This window comes from Solea senegalensis, linkage group LG4, assembly GCF_019176455.1.
Source record: "Solea senegalensis isolate Sse05_10M linkage group LG4, IFAPA_SoseM_1, whole genome shotgun sequence".
NCBI classification, from domain to species: Eukaryota; Metazoa; Chordata; class Actinopteri; order Pleuronectiformes; family Soleidae; genus Solea; species Solea senegalensis.
In genome coordinates this window covers 18,571,664-18,579,563 of record NC_058024.1, presented here as the reverse complement: position 1 = coordinate 18,579,563, position 7,900 = coordinate 18,571,664, and positions in this window count along the sequence as shown.

Genomic DNA, 7,900 nt, shown 5'->3' with positions numbered 1-7,900 from the left:
TGCTCAAGTACATTTGAAAGGAAACATAACACTTTTTTAAAATCCTCTTAGAGGAGAGAAGGGGGAAAATGATGTGCACAGATGATGGTGAAAACAACAAAGTGGCCGTCTTTCACTGTGCTCCTTGTGTGAGGCTGACAGAGATACAACAGGGGGATTGAATCCATCGATTCACTGATCACGTTTGAACTTGTAATAGAGAATATACATGAAGTGACAGCCCACTGTGATGTCACACACTGGGTTGTTAACGATGAAGCCTTGAGTTCGACAGATTGGCCAAGTGTCAGTGTCACTGAGGTTTTTTTTTTAAACCAGGAGCGACAGTCTGTTCTCGTTTCCTTGACGTCGCCTTTCAGATGCACAGGATCTGCTCTGCTCTGAGTGTCTAAATGTGGGTTTACATGTCTCTTTCTGACACGGAAAGATACCTCGTGACAGAGCGGCGGTATATGTTTTACCTTAAATAATTCAGAAAATTAACATCATGCTAATTAACAAATTAGAGGCAGAGACCATAAACTCCACTTGATATACAGTTACTGTATATCAAGTGACAAGTAGGCTTATTTAGCCTAGGACCTTCAGGCTTTTCTGCATTGACTTCACTCTCCAGACGCCAAAGACAACGTCAGTCTTTTAACCCTTAGTGCTAACGTGGCACAGATCAGTGCCACTGGTGCACCCTTGGTTTATTGCAGTGGGAATAATACACAACTCATTATGTGGACATCCTGTGGGTGTGAGTTTATAGGTCACGAAGCAATCGTTGTGCACAAATAAAAAAAAAAAATAGACTGTTTGACTCTCATTTTTGTTCATAAAATTCAGCCAAGTGATTTTTGGAGCTGTGAACTTTTTTTTGTACTTTTTGCTCAGGTGTGTTTATATAGTTATAAGTGAAAATGAAAAAAAAAAACTTTTTTCATCAGATGACCAAATAAAAGGATATAAGACACTCCATACTGCACATTCTTATAGCCTCTGTATATTTTAACATAGTAATGGAAAATGCTCTGTGTTCCAAGGGTTAAATACAGCCAATACTTATTTCTCATAATATATACTCAGATTCAGTGTTTTTTTTTCCTCTGAATAAAACTTTACTTCTGTTGTTTGACAAGTCATGGCAGACAGGAGGAACGCAGGGAGACAAAAATAGGAAGGATTATTTTGAAGCAGTGGATATTTGACCACAGGGCTTGTTATTGTTGCAGAGTCCTGCTGTTGGCTGCTGGACAATCACACAAGTGATTTCACAGTTTGCTCCACTCCCTGTCTGTCAGCAGATGAGCGATGCCATTCTCCTGCCTGTGACTGCTTTGTTGTCATATTGTGAGACACTTAGTACCCACTAGGATTTCTCAAACATCACTACATCTGTGCTGCCGTCACATTTGAAAGTTCCCTCGTCACAGTATGTAGGTTAACAACAGGGTGTGAGACTGACACCAAAGCACTTCAGTGATAAATAGCCGTGATTAACTTTATGTGGGGACCAAATAAGCTCACTGTGGGGCCGTCCTTTCATTGGCAGTGGCAAAAACCTACTGTGCCTTTCTCTCATTGTAACATTCACATTCACCCTGTAATCAAGAGGGTCTCATTTTTGTCGTTCCAAATAGTCCAAACAGTTGATGATTGGATTCAGTCACTCTCACAGTAAACAATGACCACTGCAGCATGTGGTACTACTGTGTGTTGATGGCTGATCTTTTTCGCTATGACATTTCTGTATCTTCCTGTATCAGTGTCGTAAATAAAAGGACAGTCATCATTCTAAATGCACTGCTTTTTAATGATTAGCATATTTGCTTGGAGAGATAACTTGGCTTGTTTTCTATCTTCTATCTTTGCACATCAATCACCCTGAATGTCCCAGCAAACTTCATCCAGAATGTTCATTGTAGACGGACTGAAAGGCAACGAAAAAAACAAATATTAAAACTGAACAGCCACATTTCATTCATTTCATAAACAGCCCTGATATGCTACCGCACTTGATGCCTGCCTCTGTGTAATATTACCGGACCAAACGTTTTTCTACATTTCTCATAATGACATAAAACCCCCTGTGTTTTGTGCTTTTAAAGAGCTACGTGCAATACTTTGATCCACTCAAACTCCACAGCTGCCACTGCCACAGATACAATCAAATTCTGATGCAACAAGGTACAAAAACAGCAGGACTATTCTATTATTTTTCCTTATATGTTGTCTTTCCCACCTGCTAAATGCAACATAGAAAAAATCCTGTGTTACAGATGTTTGTCACACTTAAATGTTTCAGATGATCCAAACACATTTGAATATGAGACAAAGATCACCCAAGTAAACACAAAATGCAGTTTTTAAGTGATGATTTTATTGATTAATGTGAAAAAGTAATTGCCCCCTAAACCTAATAACAGGTTGTGCCACCGTTAGCAGCAACAGCTGCAATTAAGCGTTTGCAATAATGAGTCTTTCGCATCGCTGTGGAGGAATTTTGGCCCACTCTTCTTTGCAGAATGGTTTTCATTCAGCCATATTGGAGGGTTTCCGAGCGTGAACTGCCTTTTTACGGTCATGCCAAGTCTGGACTTTGACTAGACCACTCCAAAACCTTCATTTTTTTTTTTTTTTTTAAGCCATTCAGAGGTTGTTTTTTTTCCCTTAATAAATAAAATCATCAACATTATTTAAAATTTTGAAAATTAAAATTAAAATCACTGCATTTTGTGTTTACTTGGGTTATCATTGTCTTTGTGTTTGGGGCAAATACTTTTTCACAGCACTGTATTTGTTTGACCCTTCCTTGCTTATTTTTTATTGTACAGAGTGTCAAAGGAACAGCATGATCCTAATAGATCTATGATGGCAATAGGATAGGATATGTTACATCAAAAAAGACACTGGGACACCAAGGCCCTTATTTTAATACACAGACTAAGCCCAGTGTCAGAGGGTCCACCTGCCTAAAAGTGAGGAGGAAGACGAGGAGGAGGAGGAGCACTGAAGTGTGTCCCTGTGTGTGTAACAAGCAGAGTTTATGTGCTTTGTGAACGTGCATTATGTATAAACATGAACACGCTATACCTAAGACTTAGACCATCTGTGTCAGATGGAAACCGGCGATGACGTACACATGAGTCATATCTTTTGTTTTTAAAATGACATGCTCTAAAATGCACATCTTTTAAGGATGAATTGTAACATATTCACATAAAATGTTCTCAATATTTGCTACGCTGTTGAATCATAATTGCTTTTTGTCAAAGACACACAGTGCAGATTAATAAGGTGATCTCTTTTATGCACAATGTTTGCATAATCGTCCTTGAATCTGAACGGCTCTGACGGCAGCTGCCAGACTCAGCACTGGGAAATCTCATTGTATGTTTCAGTACACAGTTGAAGGACTGATCAGTCGACTGACATTCTATCAATAAGTACCCTAACAAACTGGAAATACATTATCATATCTGAAATACTGTGATTCCACAATGGTATTGTCATTGTATTAATATTATATCTTATTAAGTAAAGGTTCTTCTTAGCTCTACTTTTCTCTTTCTCAGTTTTGGCATTTTCTCCTTCAGCTCCTGAAGTCTAATCCACATATTGTATTGAAGTAATTCCGAATATTTTTTTTTCATTTCCAGTTATGGTCAACAGCTCCCTGTGAGGTGGTTAGTGGAAACAGATTGACTTCACACACTCATGATTCACAGGAAGAAAAAAAGGCATCTGTGTGATTCCTGCATTTCTTCTTGTAATTTTGCCACACTCATATTCAGGCTCACTCTTTAAACTGTAGAGCACATTGTGTTACTTGAACTGCAGCTAAAAAAAGGGCACTTTTTAAAAATTGCAGCATGAAAATTGGATCACAGTTGGTATGATGAATTGATTTATGTAAGAAAGGCACATAAGTTGCTTCCCTGTTGTGTTTCTTATAAAGCAGCCACTTAAGGAATGTTTACATAATTCTGAGAGTGGATCTGTGCTGCAGGTATTCAGACTTTAAAAAAGACGTTTCTTTTGCGACTAAGGCTGAAACGATTATTCATTTTTTAAGCAATTACTAAATTCAACTATTTTAACAATCATGTACATATTTGAGTGTTTATTTTACAACTAAAATAAGCTCCCTGATTTTGGTTTGTGGACAAAAATGTAATTTGACAACACCATCATTTTGTTTTTTTGACATTTCATGGACCAAAACAATGGACCTGTTAACTGAGAAAATAATCCTCTAAACTGAAGCATCAGCTACAAAAGTTATATCATGTGCTATTGAAGAAGAGCTGAGACTAGCGGTTGAGAGCGAACATCGTTCACAAATCAAAAAAGCAAAAAACTATTTAAAATTGTCCACTAAGTCTTAAATGAAAAGGAGTAGAAAGAAGAACAATCTTATTTACTCTGCCCCTTTGTCCCAATGAACCCAATGATAAATAAAATAATCATAGTCCAACACAGCCACTCAAACACGCAAATTACAGAACTTCAAACGGAAAAAAAAAACAAAAACACAACAAAGAAACTTGACTTTTCAAACCAGAAGACCAGGTCAATGTGTGTGTCCAGTCTGTGTGTTTGCCAATTACAGATTAATCAGTACTTCATACTCTTCCCGCACAGTGTGGCAGTGACCACAGGTGAGCCACTCCACCACAGCCTCCGTCTGCACATTCACCACAGCCTCATCAGTGCAACACAAAGACACACACACAACCACACAAACAAAACAAAACAATGGACTCTGCTGGAGCTGAAGCAAGTGTAAGTGATAAAAAGCTGACCTGACCATCTATCCATGGAGACTGCACGAGTAAACAAACCTCTGTATTGACATTCACACACAATCTCCTGTCTTTCTGCTGAATGAAGCAGGAGTGAAGCTGATAACAATGGAAACAAGCCCGAGCAAAAGAAAAGATGTGGGTGAGGATGGGATTCAAGATGAGGATGATGTCTGTTATTACACGCACAGGCATGTGAGGGATGTGAGATATTGGTTGCTTGACCTGCTGCCTCTGGGGGGCACCATCCATCATGACCCATCATGTGAGCTCCAGTTTGAATTAGGGGCTGCTCTATCTCAGCAGCTGGCATCAAGGGCAGAGAAAGCTGCCACAGAGAGCGGAGGAAAATGACCCAAACAATGGTGGGTTTATGTTAAAACATGAAGAAGAAAGAAAAAGTTCTTTGTTGGGCAAAGGATGATTGATGAGAGACCAGCACCTTCACAACAGCAGAAAAACAAGCCTGCACATAAATTGGGACTTATTTTCTCTCTATGCCTTATAATTTCCACAGAATATAATATAATATAATATTCCTCTTCTGGGATTTTTATTTCTTTTTCCTGTTTACTTTTTGTTGCTGGTTTTCTTTGTGAATATGAAATAAATTGCCTTTATTTTGTTGCATTCAATGCCAGCTATCCAATCATTTGTGAAAACAAAGAGGACATTGGGATTGGTTTGAGAAGTGTGTCATCAAGGGATCGTGTGATATTGTTAAACATGTTCATACGAAAATGGGTACCACAAAATCTGTGTTAGCATAATTGTCCAAAATGATACAATCCTGCTTTTACAGCAGTAGAAACGCAGCATGCAAAGGGTTTCCTACAATAAAATCACAAAATTGACTTTAATTACTTTCTCTGTGGGAAAAAAGACCTTGGTCTCATTCACTGGAGTGGGGGGAAAACACATGGAGAGAAACTAAAGAAGCTCTGACATGGCAGTGGAAAGGTCTGTTAAGAGATAAGTCTGCATAAAAAGGTCAGAAAATAGAAGGAGAATAACAGCTTTAGCTTAGTTTAGTTTTTGGTTGCTAAACAAATAGCACAAAAAAAAAGCACAAACCAAATTGTTTCACAGTAGATAATTGGCTATTTGAATTTAGTTAACCCTTAGTGCTCACGTGACTCAGATCTGTGCCACAGGTGCACCCTGGGTAAATTGCTGTGGGAATAATACACAACTCCCGGGGGTGTGTCTTTGTGTTGGTTTTTGTTTGCTGTGTTTTTAGTAAGTGATATAATTGTGCAGAAGTCACAAACTAGAGCGTTTTTCTTTTCTTTTTCTTCATAAATACGAACCAAGTGAACTTTAAACTGTGACATATTTCCAAATTTCACATTTAATTTAATTAAAAAACATTTTAATTAAAAGTACTTTTTGCTCAGGTATATATATATGTATTTATTGAAAATGAAAGAAAATGTTTCATCAGCTTGCCTAGGTTGTGCTGAATAACAAGGATATCAGACACTCTATACTGCACATTCTTATAGCATATACTGTAGGTTTAAACTTATTGAAATGATCAGTTAGTATCTGATCAGTGATACTAACTGGCAACAAGTTTGGAGAAATATTTTAGCAACACAAATTTACCAGTGACTTGCTGTGAAGCTCTAATGAAGCCCATTTCAAATACCACAGCACTTTCTTTCGCTGGATTAATTCTCCGCTTGTTTTCAGTGACACGATTCCAGTAACACTCAGTTATTATAACTTGAATTATAAGATGTGATTATGTGAGATAAATGATGTACAGACATCCATATTGTGTCAGTTATCTTTTGGAAGCGCTGGCGATCTGTCCAGGTTGCCTTTTTGCCGTATGTCAGCTGGGATTGGCACCAGCGCCCCCTCGACCCTCATGTGGAGGATAAAAAAAAATCACTCTGGATCAAAGAAATGGATTAGACAATACTGATTAAAGTTGCTCCTCTCTGCCCTCCATAGACAGTGTGTTGGATGTTCCAATTTCACTCTTCATAAACCAGGGTTTTTTTTTTTTTTTAATTTTGGGCCACAAAACTCAGCCCTCATGTGCGATAAGTAATCGAAAAGCAGCCCACCGTGACGTCATCCAGTGGCTTATATAAAAAAAAAAAATCATTTTGAAGCCTCAAGTTTTGCAGTTTGGTCAGCGCCATGTTGGGTTTTACTGAGAGGGCGGTGACTGACATCCACACACCATAATGCACACTCTGTCACTGTCACCATCGCCTTTACGCACGCGCCGCTTTATCATGTACTTTACTCTGAATGGAACAAATACAATCATGCCGTTTTAAAAAAGACAATAAAATAGCTGTTGAGACGATAAACTCTTCAGGATGCTTTTCCTCATAGACTTAATCAGAGAATACAGCTTTCAGGCACTTCCACATGAGAAAACTACATCTGTCAATGATGGTGTCGGGCTGACTTTCACAAACAGAAGGGGATTTGAGATAATAAAACACGTATTTACCTGAATACAACTTTACATCAATATAATCTGTTTTCGGTTTCCTCTGCCCCCATCGCGGATAACTGTGAATAATTTCTGTCATGTTCTATCACGGCTGCCCGTGGCTTCTTACTGGAGTTTCTCTCTGTACTCTAGAACAGGCCTCATTGACAATTTCAGCAACACAATCATCAGAAGTAATGAAGCGCAGTGTCCTGGGAATGTGACAGGAAATTCATATTTGTCTCCTGTGTTTGTCTCCGCTGCAGAGAGGTAGCAGCGTGCACAGCTTGGAGAAGCGCTGGAATAGCAGGACATTCGGGAACAATTATGTATCAGTGCTGAGCAAGGCATCAGCGTTGGTATTGACTTTTTTTTTTTTATTACGAAAGCACTACGATGAACAACATTCAGCTCGCTAAACCTGGGATTTCAATGGACGCAGACAATGACAGATTAATTATAAACCCGACATAATTGAATGGTCGGCGTTGTTCAGTTCTTCCTCATACTGAACAGAGGATTTAAAGTGACGTCCTGTTTGGTCGACAGGGTGAATAATTATTATATAATTATTAATAATTAACTTCCGTATGTGTTTTGGAAATAATAAAAAAAACAAAAAACGTTGCATTTACTAGGTAAAATCTGACCA